Below are 15,597 nucleotides of genomic sequence, written 5' to 3'. Positions count from 1 at the left end.
CACTGATGAGTTTTTATCAAAATTTATAAAAGAGTTGCCACGCCCACCTTGGGGAAAAATTCATTTTCGAAGCCTCATTCATACATGCCAAACTAGCGATGACATCATCTACTGACGTACCCTTCCGCGTATATTTATCAACGTTCGTTTTCTTTATTTAAATTTATTTGAGACAACTAAGGAAACCAACACAACATATATGATCTTTTAGAGCTAATCACTGCAATATATAGTGGCAAATCAAGCAGAAAGGTAACAAAAAATTATATTTGGTACTATGTTTTGAAGCGCACGATGCCAAAGCGTCGGCTAAGGAAGCGGTGTTGGGCTTTGGTGTCAGGTCACTTCGAAGTAGTGCTATTTTTCTGTATGCAGTCGTGTTAGTGTACTTTACCCGGAGTGAAACTGATAATATTGAATCGGTAAGTTTTTAAGTGTTAGTTTTTTCTTCTAAACCAGGGTGTGTTTTTTTAAGTCTGCTTGACACAGCTTTATGGTCTTACTAAAATAGTCTTCTAAGTATGGCCGGCTGATATTTCATTTGTTTGTTTCTTGCGTGTGGTACTTTAAATGCGTTGCAGTGAGCAAATGAAAATGTTTTGTGAGTTATTTGTACTCTGCAAAGCAATATATGATAGGCAGGAGCATATTTTAATTCATTCTTGGGGTCTAAGAGTTGAAAGTGAGAACAAAATTTACGGTAGGCTACTACTGAGGTTGTGTTCACTTTTGCCTTTTCTCTCCCTGTCTATTTTGTTAAGAATGTTATCCTTGGCAAGAAATAAAAGTAATTATAAAAGACTTTTTCTGTTTTTCCTTTATGAGTGTTAGTTAAGAAATAGGTCATTGGTTCAATCGCCTTAAATTTAAATAAGCCAGTATGCTCGTCTTGGACGTTGACCCACGTACAAATATCCTTTCGATCCACTGAAAGTCAATCTTAGGTTAGCTAACTTAAATTGTTATGTTTCTGTAATGGTATTTGTATTATCCAGTTATTGGCGGGTTAAATGTTATTTTTGCAGTGGAGAGTTTATGTTGCTTATATCAACAGTTAATGCTAAATTCACTTAGTTTAGCGTCAATCTATTATAAAAATAAGCTTCCCTGACCGTGAACTGTAAGACAGTGTCTTCTCGTTCAAGTTTTTTTTTATGATTACTGGTCAAGCAGAAATTAAGAAAATATTTACATGTGTAGTTGTTTACAAATTTGCGATATTCCTCATGTCTGAGACTTTGAGGTTAGCCTGAATTATCTTGGAAAATCGTTCACGTCATTTCATAGTCTTGGTAGATAATTGAAAAGGGATTCAAATTTACGACTGGCACTGATGGATAGGGGCGTAGCCAGTCGGTCATTAATGGTGGAACCCCAGGTTGACTAAACTCAAGGGGATCGTAGCCACAGTAGTTGCCGTTTTGAAGGTGTGTACCTACCTGAAGTACAATTATAAATTATTGTATGTGGAATTACTTCGGAATGATTGTGCCAGTATTTTCTTTTGATTGGTTCAATTTTTGCAAATTCTATAAACGTTAAAATAAACGCGGAGTATTTTAAAACACCTCTTATTTTTATTATAGCGATTGAAATTTGTGCGAGGTACCTGTCAGTCCAATAATCACATTTATCTCAGGCACATTTTGTATTTCTCACTGTAGCAGTAAACATTGCTCATTACCAGGTCGAGAGCGTGGTGATCAATATCCTCTCTGGTACACTCCTTAGCCCGCATTCGTTGTATCGAAGGGGTTTTGGTACTTTGTTTGATTTTAGTATGTACTAGGTTTCCTTTCGTCGCGGTAGAGATTTTAATTTTTTAAATTTCGTAGTACTACACATTTACACTTGCGATGTTCTGGATTTTTGCGCCCTTTTACTTGCTTCATAGAATATTATTCTCGCAATAATGTTACTCGTAAATTTTTTTGAGTGTGATAGAAGCGTTTTAAGAAAATCTTCGGCATCATTACTCTATTACAAAGCTGGCAAGGATTCAATTTCCCAACTTTGGTCCGGGTAATTATGTGTAGGAAATGTATCGTTACGGTACGAGTAAACCGAAAGGAATAATTATGCCTAAAATTTTTAATGGAATTTTTGTGATTCAGTTTACGTGTGTTTACATCTTCTATGATCTTGTCATTTTTATTATTTCTTTTTGAGTGAATACACGAGGGTTTGGTTGTTTTTAACTACTCTATAGTACATAATGGAATGTTTAGTGTACCAAAACATTAAGTATATGTGAGAACTATACGGATATTTTTTTTATTGCTTGGATTACGTTGGATCGCGGATTTTCTAAAATACCCTTCCATTTTAAGATGACAGCACGTTACTATCTAAACCATAGGATTGACTTATGATTGGGCCGTGCGCTGTTTATTTTTGTATGTTTGCCTTACTCCGCTATCATCTTTCAAAGAATGTGGCTCATATCGTACATGAAGTAATTATCTGATAGATTGTTGACACTAGTCAGTGGACAGTATAGTCACGAGTCTGCACATCGTGGATTCTATTTTGGAGGTGGGATTGATGTGGTTGGCGCAATGCGTTGCACATCTAAAAGTAAGCTGGTTGCGTGCATACGAAAAAATGGGCGGGCAGTGTTTAAGCCTTCAGAGAAATATGAGAGAGAATGTATATATTTATTTGTGAAGTCTTCACCTTAACATAATTTATTCTTGCACCTTTTCACATCTATTAGTAGAGCGTTAAATTTCATACCAGTTCCTTGTAACTAAATCCGACCAATTAGTTTCCTCGACAGCCTTCCCCGTGTCCTACTGGAGAACGTTCCGATCGGTTCAACTCCAGAGGGGCAGGTTGAACACAATTTGTATCGAGTGGACAGCCATTGTCGACTTGTTTCACTAATCCTTTTCTCATACCAGTAATGCACAATGTTTTCCATGATTGCGTATATAAATAATCTATCACCATGTAACGCTTTTTGAACGTTTTTCCACCTTGAATACTGCATTTTTTTCTTAACAAAGAGAGGGCAATTTAGCAATGTTGATGTGACATAAAACTTCCCCAAAGTACTTCCTTTCACCACTTCCAATCAAGCATGTATTGTTAAATTGGTGATAGATAGATGGATGCAGTAAACTCCCTACCAGCGTACTGCGTGAAATTTATTGATAATAAAAACACTAGTTATATTTATCTACTTTCTAGTTCCACCTCATCCAGACAAATTCAATTGGAGACAGGAAACAACATTAGTAGAAAAACTCCTTCAAAGCTTTCCTGTATGTGTGTTTAAGCTGCCATAAATTGCTATTGGAATTTTATGTATTGGTTAATTCTACTCTCATTACACTTAGCTTAACTTTGGTATGCCCTCATCATAGAGCAGAAAATCACAAGTGGGTGTTTTGTTTCCATAATATTGAACGATTCCTCAGAAGTAAGCATGGTTCCATTTTTTATAAAGGGATAATGCTCAAGCTACAGATTAGGTTTATGGGTGACTTTCAAGTGTTGCCTTCTTAAATGTTAGTTATTAAGTAATTGACATTGTTTTGTGACATATCTATGGCTAATTGACATAGTAGTTAATAAGTGCATCCTATAATGTAGACAGAATAAACTCTGTTGCTATACCTCAGGAGTGTCCATCATTATAGGTGACCTGTATGATACAAGCTCGATGAAATAAAGCTCAGGGAAATATTTTTTTATAAATAGTTCCTTCTCCTTGGGAGAGAGTTTCTCTTTCAGTGATGGAGAACCAAACGTTTGCATTTTGCCGTAATTGTATGAGTGGTAATTTTTATAAAATGCTTCTATGCATTTTTATTACGTTTGGAAGATATGCTCTACTTCCTAGTTTTCTACACAGATATATTGTTATCCACTGGTTTCAATAATTCATGGTAATTAAGAGTTACATATTCAGTATTGTCTGTTACTCACGCTTGTAACTGATGAATCCCTGTGACAAAATGAGGCAGTCAAACACAATGTGTGTTGTCTCCTTTAAACAGCTCCTCTGCCAGTTTCTGTGTTATTCTTTCTCCGTACCTTTGATGCAGGTGAATACTTGGGTAAATAATTTTCATGTAGTAAATAAATAAATGTATATGAGTTAGAGGGAGATTGTTGGCAGTTGTTGCATTGAAAGTCTTAAGTTGGATTCATGCCAAATGGAATTGGAAATTCAAAAGCAGGAGTAATCTGTGTAATAAACTCTTCTACGCACCAATTCATCTTCTTTTTGAAATTTATGGTTTTTAGGTCTCATTTTCTCTTTCCCCTCTTTATATTTAAAATTTCTCATATTTATTTGCACCCCTTATGACTCTGGGTAATAATTCCTTGCTCGTATTTTCAAATTATAAGTTGGAAGCATTTATAATCCCCTTCATTCAACATTTAATGAATGATGCTATATTTTTACCCTTATAATTTATTATAGCTACCTCAGTAGTTGGTCAATACAGGTATACCTTTCGAAGTTTGCTGGAGTGCATGTTAAGCTTTTTGTAGCTCCATAATTCTCTCTTGTCCCAGCAAGCATCTTCAAGATTGAAGTGCAACTTTGCTGCAATAAGTTATCCTGGAATATTGTTTGGTTGATTAAAATATTGTAATACTCGCATTATTATCATTTAAATATTGTTATAAAAATAATTTGGTGGCTGCGTCAAACGTAGAAAAAAAGAGATGCTTTACTGTTTTCGTGTTCTGTGCCATCTTCCTCAGAAGGGTGTCTTTCTTCACTTTTATGAGGATATGGCATGGGCGGATTTGATTTTGTGGTTATGTATATCTTTACATATATGTCATATGTACATATTTGATTACCTTGTCATATTCATGGTGACTAATTAACTTTGGGGCATGTTACTATCATTTTTCGAGACTGGTTTACTTAAATTTATGTATGAATTTACTTTTAAGAATGTGGCTTACCTATTTAAAGAAAATATTTTCTCTTTTTGTAAATTTTCTCGGAATTTACTTCTACTTTCAATCACATTTGAGTGTGAGAGGCTGTAACTAGTTTTTCATTCTTTCAAACAATTAACCCTTCAGTATATTAATCTGCACTTTGGACACCTTCACAGAAAGTAACTTTGTCAACGACTGCATCATGAAATGTTATAATGAAATTTTTTTCATGAAATATTTAGGTACTAATATTAAGATTATATGAACAGCTGGCTGCTTAGATGGGGGCATTTTACATTTACAAATTTTACTTTGAAATAAAGTGAATCATGTGTTTCTGCAGAGGTGTCAATGATTTTTTTGAGACAGAAGTGACCCATTTGTATCTTGATCCACTCCTGTAACTTGGTTTAAAACTGTATTATCGAGTATTTGGTTAAGTTATTGTAAAGTCATCCGCGGTGATTCATCTTGATAGAGGACAGTTTCGTCGACATTTCATTCGTCATCTTTATCTTCGGACCTGAAGACGTAGACTGAAATGCGGGTGAAATTGTCGTTCACCGAAGTGAATTTATGTGGGAACAACCCTGAAACTCTGGATCCATATTCTTGTCACATTTTAAAAAGAAGTGCCATTCTCGCTACGGTTAAATCGTCATCGTACATTTGCGTGCATATTTTTGACTTGTTGATGTGTATTTGATGCCAAACTCGGGTTTTTTTACCAGTGAAATTTTAGTCTGCTCTACATTTTTGGGTCAGTGTATCACTGGAGCGATATTGTAATTATCTTAGCCATAACATACTCTGTGAACAGGATAGAAATAATTCAGGCCGAAACTCTTTGCAATTAGCCCTATCTACAGTGCTTCGTACAGCCTCCATTTTAAAATACGAGAAACCTTTGGAATTTAATCACGAAGGAAGAAAAGCAAGTGTAAGGTTACGTATGTATGAGTTATTACCAGGATGAAGACAGTGGAAGTGACGTCGAGTACGCTTGATCAGAGGCTTTGGATGCTGTACTGTAATGAGGTTTCCAGTAGAATAGATAAATGGAAATTGAATTCGATCGAAATCTTTTATCGATCTATGACGGGTAACGTGGAGGAATTGGCTATGTGGAGTAAGTCGCTATCTTCGTGAGAGGTGTGGACAATTGGTAAGGCAAGCAAATTCATCCTAGAATCTATCTTTATACGATGATGAAAAAGGCTGTCGGAAATGAAATGGACGAATGAGAAGGTGGGAGAGTGGAAGAAGAGAAATCATAATGGAATGCCATTCAAGAGTGAAGTAATGTATTGGACACGCCCTAAGACACAATAAATAAATTCATGGGAAACACCACAGAAGCAAAAGGACTTGGGTCGACAACGAGGGGAAGATCGATTGCCGAAGACTCCCCTAACTTCAGAGAGGTCAGAGCTTTTGATTCCGCTAAAATACTGTGGGTGGTGAACGATCCCCAAGGCCGATGTTTTGTCTAAAAATCTCTTACGGAAAAATTCCTCCTTTCATCTACATTTCATTTCTGCTGTCTTAACGATTCCGTCCAGTCGCCATGACTACCTTTGCATGCAAAATATGGCACTCTTCAGCCATGTATTCTCCGCCAAGGCTTAAGAGAGAAACACTTCAATTTGATCTAGCCATGGTTTTATCCCGAAACGTCGTAGTCGTATTTTGGCAGAGAAACAGTGCTTCCTTTACGGGTCCGTTTTTGGAACCATAAGTATGATGATTCCTTACATTAGACCTAAATCTTAATACGCGTATTCTCATCGTAATGTGCATAGTATTAACAGTTCATTCGCATTAATTTATGTGGCGAGGGACCCAATTGTGATTGTCTCCATTTTAGGGAAATGAAGTCTTTTTGAGTCAATACTTGGGGTTTGGGAGGGCCAAATCTTATCATTTTGACCGGGCAGATTGATGAATCTGAGCTACTCTGTATGTGCCTATCCCGCTAATGGAAGTGTTGAGTGTTTGTGGATTTTAGCATGGTTATGCTAAGAGACCTGGGACCATTTATAAAAACTATCCAGCAAATCATTGTTGTTGCTCACTGAGAGCGTTTTATCGACGGTACATATGATAGAATTTTTTGTCTGGATTTTACAGAATGTGATTAAGAGATTTTGATACTGCATTTAAGTCATTTCTCTTTTTATAGAGGGCTCTCCACTTGTCTCGTGACTCTGAAAAACCGGCCACTGATTACAAGAGTTTTAGAGGGCTAGTAGGGTTTTAGACATAATGATCGAATAATACCACTTTTCCACCAGACAATAGTTTACTACCGACCAGATTTCGATGTTCAAACTGCATTACCATGCTACGTAATTCGAGGGCATTGGGCATTTATTTCTAAAGCCAAGGGGAATTAATAATTATTTCGGGAACTGTAGCAGAGGTCGTGTGTGGGCTAGAATTCACATTGAAACCGAGTGTTTCAATGTGAATTCTAAGTTGCACCGTGTGCATTTTAAAAAAATTCCAAATTTTGATTTGAACGAATCCCTGACCTTCATGCGGGTGGTTTTTCTAAACGAAATTACTAATTGATGAATTAAGTGTGGTTGGCTTCTGGTCTGAAATGTTTGAATTTCAGGGAAGAGTTGACATTAGATGTAATTTGGTCATCGGTATGTCTTCATTCATTCCCATAGTTTTTTGCAGCCGAGAAAAATAATATGACTGGTCCTAATAAATGAAAAAGAAAAACTTTGTTCCAATCCACCGCTTTAGACTTTAAAGTGGTGGATTGGAACAAAGTTTTTCTTTTTCATTTATTAAAATGAACTTCCACAAAGTTGAGGCTGAAACTATTGAGATAATGACTGGTCCTTTTTAGAAAAATGTTCTCACGAATTTATTGAATTCATTGTTCTATCATTTAAAGTATTTCAATCTAATCAGCATTTCTTTAGTCTACCAGGTGTCCTTTGGATTATTTTACTGTAGCTATAGTATTTGGTGTCTAGACATTGTCTGTAAACGGAAATTGTTCCCAATTGAATGTGTATTCCCAGTGTTAGCCATGTGGCCATTGTGCTGTGTTGCTATTTGGCTAATGAAAGGGTCAGGGTTTGAAGCACTGATGCTGGTGATTTAGTTTACCGGTGCGGGTATGAATGTTCTGAACGCCAAGTACAGGCATGTACATCTTACTTTGTTAGCCGCCACGAAGGGGTAAAGCAGGGAATGTTAGATCTGAAGTCGTTACAGTAATTGACGACTGATTTGTCTTAAGTTGTTTTCCACTGTTTTGGTCTCAAATCTTACGTAGGGAAAAATTATTTCATGTATCGATGGGTTCTGCAAACATTTTCCTTTATTTTGTATTGTAGTTTCACTGTAGTTTCGTCAACAATATCAACACGGTATTGGAAATATTTCTTCGAGTCAGTGTTACACCCTGTTTATTTTTACTTTTTTAAACTTTAAATTCGTGCCTGTAAACTGTGGACTTTCCAATTGTGTCCAATCAAAGCTTAAGCGATACTTTTCGTTTGTTCATAACTATTCTTCGCCAAACGGGCGGTAAAAGAGAAGTGCTTAGAGTAATTTTGAGTTGAAGGGAAAGAGGCGACAGATTTAGTCAGTGACCTAAGGTCCTAAGGACCTCCAAAATATAGTCCATAATGTGCAGAGAAAAATTTTTCTTGGAAGTGGAATGGAGGCTCATTTTGTAACTTTTCGCTCTCTCGCTCCTCCCATGTAACTGGAAGCCTCTTTCGGTAGTGTATTCGTGTAATTTTGCCAGTTAATACTTCCATTCTGATTTTATTTCTCATGAGTTTGCAAGGGACCATGTTAAATGCTTTTACATGGTACCCTGCAAGTCGCCGCTCGGGCGTGTGGCAGGGGTTGATTCAATACGAGCCATGCAACATCAAAAAATGAAATATTTCTTAAGTTTTAGTTGCAATATTTGTGCAATGAAACAAATAATGTACAACATGGTAACTACAGGTGTATTCCCTACCGTGTCTAAGTGAGATAGTTGCGAAGAACAAAGCGGAAACATTCCTACAGCGTTTAGAACCCGGCGCACCTGTTTGTTTGTGAATTTAAAAGGACTGCCTATAAATGTGGTTTATCGTGGCTGAGAAGGGTCTCCTTTGGTAGAGGCCGTGATTCTTGCTTCGTTCATAAATAACGTCACGCGCTGTAGTCGGAGGGAGAGATTCCTCCCACAATGTTGCCCTTTTTATGTAGCTAGGGAACGGCTTGGCCATTCGTAAAGTCAAGGTAAGTACGACTAAGCTATAGAAATCTTCGGTTTTCCCCCATCCTATTTACTGGCCCTGATCTTGCAGATATTATTTTATGACATATTATCGTAAGATTCTTGTATTGGGGAAAAGAAGCGAACCAATCACTCTCCGACCTGTTCCATAAATCGTTGTCTAAACAATTTTTTTTGCTTGTTAAACTAGCCTAAAGTAAGCGGGAGACAAGTGAATGTCTTTTGGGCACCATATAAAAACATTTAAGGGTTGTCTGCTACTCACTTCTTCAAGATCCTGCCCTTCTTTTTGGGTCAATACTATCTGGGATTCGCATTTGTCTGAGCCTGATATCGTGCCACCATCTATTTGAATCCAGATGTCCGTGATAAACTCGATTATAATTTCAGAGAACCCAGTTGCTGACAGATATTCTTTTAAAAGTTGTTTCATTGTATTCCTAGGCACAGTAATACAGGTATTAAACAGGGTGATCACCAGAAATATTTGGGACATTTCATTAATCATGGTCCTAGAAATAGAAAAGGCACGGCAGAGCATGTGAAAGTAACCATTGAGCGCGTCTAAGTTTATGAAATGTTGGCAGTATATTTGGGCGCTTACTTGGCGACTAAAATCAATGACTTCGCTGTATTGCCGTGGTTTTTGCGTCGGGTCTTCATTTTTCAGCTTTTCGCTCTCTCATTTTTTCAATGTTGGAAAGTTATACATTCCATTTCACCTTGTCAACATCGTTTGTGATTAAACTCTTGGTAGTCTTGTTTTGTGGGACATTCCAGCGCTTGGGTGAGCGTTAGGTGATAAAACGAAGCTTTCGGACTACACTTTTACTCGGAGGAAGACTGCGCTAAGTTTTCCTTCGAAATTCGCAAGGAAAGTTAGAATTTAGGCTCTGGATAAACTGGAGGAGTCATTGAATTTTATTCTGGTAGGCACCCTAATTGTCAACATATGCACAGTGCCTCTCAAGCCGTTGCGAGGGCGTGTGGTTGGGGGGGGGGTGTTAGTGCACCAAACATACATGCATCTGAATATGCATTTGCTCATATGCGCAGATACTCGCACGCATAAGAGCACACCTGCCTTATACAACTTACTGTGATTGATGAGTCTGACAAAAACGAAATGTTAGTGTTTCGGGTGTTTTTTACGGACTCATTGGTTCGATTGTGTTATGATTACGCAACTTGCGAGGGATGAAAGTGTCCTCGATTCTCTTCGATCTTCAGTTCAATCTCCCCCATGTAATGTGGACCAGTAATAATTTACGTGGTGTCTCTAATAGACTCAGGTGCCAACAGTATTTGAAGTCTTCCCTGCTCTCTTCGTGAATCAAGCAGCTCTGAACTTCATTCCTCGAACATACCCATCACGTTTGCTTTCTTGCACATTATTATTTTTGATATTGTACCGGTTAGGGTAGATTTTGGATGGGCACAGCCAACACAGTTGTAGAAAATTTGTTTTCGTTTTCATTTGTTTCTCGTAACAAAAAACAACCTGAAATCGGAAATTGCAGTAAGTCCCTCTTCAATTCCGCATACTTCTTTCCTACCTTCATTCCATCCAACATACCTATCCTATTCCTTGTCCCTCCTCGTTTGCCCTACGTTCTCCCTTCCATCAGTCTCCAATATCCCATCCCCAATCAAAACGCTCTGAATCCATCATCTCTCTTGCCTCCTTTTGATTTTTCCCAACTATCCTCTGTCCTTCCCAGCCATACCTGGCCCTTATACTCATTATAATAGTTAAAAATAAATTGCATTTGAACTTGGTCATATGTGATGTATGCTATGAAAGCGTGTGGTTAAGATAAACGGTTCACGTTTAATCAGAAATATAATCAATATCGGTGTAGCGCTCACAAACCTGCTACAGCCACATGCATACACGAGTAGGTACCCAAACGATTGACACTGCGAGAGTAGGAGCCGTAGAAATTTCACACAGCACGTGTGCGGAAGTAACATTTGCCCAATGAAGCACCCTACGATGATGAGCGCTTCCTTTCCATTTGAAAGAGGGGACGTTCGACATGCTTAGTTTGAATCACTGCTGGATCCCCCTTCATTTGGCGGCGACAGGGTGCCCGCTAACCTCGAAAACCGGAAAAACTCAAAGAATTTCGCTCTTCTAAAAAAACTCGAGAGAAATTCCGGAGTTGAGGAGGGCATTCCTTAAAAGTCTGTTTGTGACTCAGTTACCGAAGGGATGTTCTCTACGCATCGTTTTGCTCCATGTTATCAATTGACCCGGCCTCCTCTGGGTGAATGCAGCATGACGGTGAAAGTGACGTTACTACAGGTATACTTGTATGCTTATTTTACGTGCATACTAATTTTAGCGTTTTATGTTGATCTTCAATTACTTCGTGATTCCTTAGTATTTTTTGTTACTTATAGGGAATGACCCCCTCTTACGTGTTTTTGTTCATCGACCGTCAAATACCTTAAATTAATGGTCTTGTATTTTTTTAGGTTTTCGGTCGATTGAAAATTTGATTTAATGCTTTAAGTAATTTCTGTGATAGGCACCTATTTCTTTCAAACTATTTTAAATTTGCTTATGTGTATTCAAAATCATAAGCATAGTTATCAACCTCGATGGTCGGTTTGATCAGCGAGGGTAGGATCCTACCCTTTACCCTACTCCTGTTCCTTAGCCGCCTGTGGTTTTCCAAGATGTGCTGGCACCCGAAAAATCACAAAGCTCGGGTGAAGCTGAGGGTGCTCAGAAGCGTGTACGGAAATTGAACCTGTGTCCTTCAGTCAGAGGTCCAATGCTGTATTCGAGGACTACCACGTTCCCACAGGTGGATTATTTGATTGAAAACAGCATATGGCATGAAGGAATTGAAAATAGACCTATGGTGGAAAACGTGGGGAATTAAATACGATGATGGACATCCTCCTCGTGGGCTATATCTCTATTGGCGATGGAGATAAAGTGAGAGACGCGGGGAGTAAACCCTCACTATACCTTTAGAAATCACTATTGGAATTTCCACCAGACTATGTAACTTACATCTTCCGTAATGGTGTACGGCACGGTTTGACTTTCAGTAAAGAAATTACAGCCCGCACTTGGCTGTGCAGTCACACTGCGGAACGTAAATCCGTGAAGACCTTAAGTGCCCACCGAAGATTTCATGGGTGCCGAGTTTGGGTCGAGCCCATTGCTCCCGTCTCTCGATTTATCCGCGTCACTTAACAATTCAAGTCAGGCTTTTCGCGTAATCCGGGTTAACATCTGTGTGTTCACAGTTTTGACCAGTCGCTTTCGCGTGAACTCGGGGACGTTAGGTTCTTCCTTCCTTTCCTTAGGTTGTAAAATTCGAGTCTGGACCTCACAGTTCGCCTCAATACGTTTCCGGTTTGTCGACTTGATGGCGGCAACCCATGGCCATTATCGCGTCACGGAAGATGATGGTGGTCACGTTGGTCGCCCCCGTCTCATGGTTGTAAAACTCGATGCCCTCCTGCACGTGCAGTCCTCCATTATGGGAGCGAAAGTGAACAACGGTCCGACTTATTGCAGCCGAGAAATAAAAAGAGTGCTTGAGGGTACGGTCCGCCTTTGGTGGGACGTCTCAGAAACTCTTCTTTTTGGTTCTCACTTGGTGAAATACCTGCTTTTAATCTCATCACATTAACTCGGTGAGATTAACTTTGGTGTTCTTCGGTGGTGCGTAATGTCTTTCATTTACATTTGTCGAAACTCTTGGTATATTCTGAGATGTTACACTAGTGAGATTTAGTGTTTCACATACTTTCGAAAAGTATTTAGTGTTTAGTAAGTGTTTATTATTAATTAGTGTTATCATACTTTCGAAAGAATAACTGTTGACTTGGGTTTCTCAGCTTTTCTGTCCACTTGTGAAAAGCTTTTTGTTAATTTACAATGGTTGTAATTCAATTACCTTTAAAAAAGGTGAAGTTTTATGCTTGTAGGCATTTTCTATTATGGTTGCATAGTGTTTTCATGACTTCATTTTAAACACCCCTTATCTTAAGATGTTTAATTTAATGTTTTTGGCGATGCTCGCAGTGAAAATTGTTCCTCCGCATAATTTTTTTATTCGGTAGGTGAAAATGGCCATCTTACAGTAGTATATTTAGTTTTCTTTCCCATGTCTGATTCCTTTAATTTTTAAAATTCTTTATTTATCCGTATAAGAACATCATTATTAAATGTTCCGTGGTTTCAATTGAACTTAATAAACCACACCTGTTATTCCGGCAACTTTCTTTGCGGTAAAGCGTAACCGGACCGAGTTCTTCTTGACCCGCCGTATCCTTAAAATTCGGTCAGTGTCGAGTAAATGTCAGCAGCTGGTTTTAATTTCTAAATGTGTGTTTTATAGTAGGGCGTAACTATTTCGTTCAATTGGTCCAGTCTTGTCGATGAAAGTCCTCCGGGAAACCATTTCGTGCACCAAACGTTTGGTGTTTTCGAAGAAACCCAAACTTTAATCATTCATCTGTTTGTTAGTTTGTCTGCTCACCCGAAAACCGCGTCGAAATTGAGATGGGAGGTTTGGGAAGATGTTAAGAAACGCGAGGGGAGCGGCGGATAGGAAATGGGAGCTTGGTCCTTGGGGGCGTGGGGGGGGGGAGAGAGGCAGGGGCAGGGTGCACACGCATCCCCCCATTTGTGTATTTAGTTCCCGCTGTCTCCGCATGCAGGAAGCGACCAATTGGGAGAGATAGAATTCTTCGCAGCCCCGCACCACTATCCGTTTAATTACACGCATCCTACCGCGTCGGCAACCCATTAGAGTTTTCACTAGTTGTAGGGTTCGGGGTTTTTCGAGGCTCTGACTTCGGAAACGTGCGAGTCGTTATCGATCTCTTCCATTGTTTATCGTCACCCTAGAGATGCAGCGTGTTTACATATTCTAGTTGATTACGGATAATGAGGCATGTGTTCCGCATCACGTTTCCTTCCTCGTTACAGCATGGCACCTGACCCAGTTTCGTAGGTCTCGCGACTTATTCATGCTGGATGCGACCCTCACAAGCGTGCCCTCTGTCGGATGTACTCGATGCGTGAAAGCGGTGTTGATGAGATTTCACATTCACGCGACATTAACTGCACCCATTCCACACAGCGCTGCATCCTCGGACATTTTTCCATGGAACGGAATTGGAGAGCACGACATGAATGGCGTGATTCAGCTGCCGAGAGGCAGTTTTCAGCTTAAATTTCGCAGGTGGAGCATGGGCATTGAAATATTCATTTCGATTTATTGAATTGGACACGGTAATTGGAAGAATATCTTTTCACTCCGGGTAAAAATTTAAACCATCGTCTGTGTCATCAGTGCTTTGATTTCAATTGTTAAAGTAAGTCGAGAGTGGTATCATAGAATTATCTACGTAGGACGTAATGGTCAAAGATATGAAAAATGTTTTTCTATGAAGGAGCAACCCAGTCTACGTCGTTGGTGAGCGAACTGAGTTATTTGTCAAGCCGTTAGTAAATAAAGTTCGCAGCAAGGGCTCTATGTGAGGCTATTCTTGAGAGAGATCTTTCTTAGAGAGACGGGCCCTGAAGGGATCCTTAAGAAAATTCTCAACTGTTGCGAGATTTTCTCTCAAATGCTGTTGATTAGCATATTCCACGCTCTTAGTTTTATGTTTTTCATAATATGAATATAGCAAAGTGTAAATGACGCCTGTCGAAACACCTCAAAGGCTAAATTATTACTAAAGTCGCAGACTAGTGCACCTGACGGTACCTACGGCCATCTTCTTTTGTTCAAATGCCTGCAGAGGTTCGGAAGGAGGATTCGGTCTTCTTTTGCAAATAAATGTTATCCAGTGTATCACAAAAATCGCCATCCCCTTACAAATGCAAGTTATTCTTTGATGCGGTCATGAGCATTACTGGTTATCCCAGAATGAGATGCAACACTCCCGATTCCGGTGGTCGGCCTTTGTTTGGGCTGTTATGCTCTCGGCAAGGCTCTCGCGGTTTTCGAATTATAACCGAATATCAATAAAACTGTCGGTTGGGTTTTGGTGTACATGTGTCTAGTTAGCGCCCGAGTTTCTGTGGTGGCGGAACGCTTTTCATTTTTTCAACCGCAGCCACCGTTGCTCAACACCAGATACTGGCCCCACCACTCCTTATTCGGCCCCCGTCCCTGTCGCTCCTGATCGATTCAGTCATTTCGAAAGTTTCACTCAACCCTTGCATCGCCTCCCCCTCCCCTTCCCCCCTTCCCCGTCCTCCATCGCTCAACATTTTGCATCCAAACGTGGACTTGAATTCGAGAGAGTTGCTTCCTTCCTTTTTTTATTTTGCTTTTCACCCGACTCGGTGGTGCTGTAGTTATCCCGGAAGAGTATTTTCGTGACATTTATTTCATTAAATTCACTGGTTGACTTTTGTTTCACATCGTGCATCATCTCTTCAC

At 39.2% G+C, this 15,597-nt stretch overlaps 1 protein-coding gene across 7 annotated transcripts in view; it reads left to right on the top strand.

Annotated features, from left to right (window-relative positions):
• The first annotated feature begins 321 nt into the window (after positions 1–321).
• Positions 322–15,597, top strand: part of beta-Spec (spectrin beta chain) — a 237,795-nt gene continuing 222,519 nt past the window's right edge. For 5 of the 7 annotated variants that reach the window (XM_071585458.1, XM_071585455.1, XM_071585456.1 and 2 more), the window contains exon 1: positions 323–422. The gene's annotated coding sequence lies outside the window, so the exon portion shown is untranslated. Of the gene's footprint in view, positions 423–15,597 lie in introns of all 7 variants that reach the window. The other 2 variants (XM_071585459.1, XM_071585453.1) reach the window with 1 other exon arrangement.

The sequence above is a fragment of the Hetaerina americana genome, unplaced genomic scaffold (genome assembly GCF_022747635.1).
Source record: "Hetaerina americana unplaced genomic scaffold, ioHetAmer1.1.p SCAF_2, whole genome shotgun sequence".
NCBI classification, from domain to species: Eukaryota; Metazoa; Arthropoda; class Insecta; order Odonata; family Calopterygidae; genus Hetaerina; species Hetaerina americana.
This window is presented reverse-complemented; position numbering and strand designations above follow the sequence as displayed.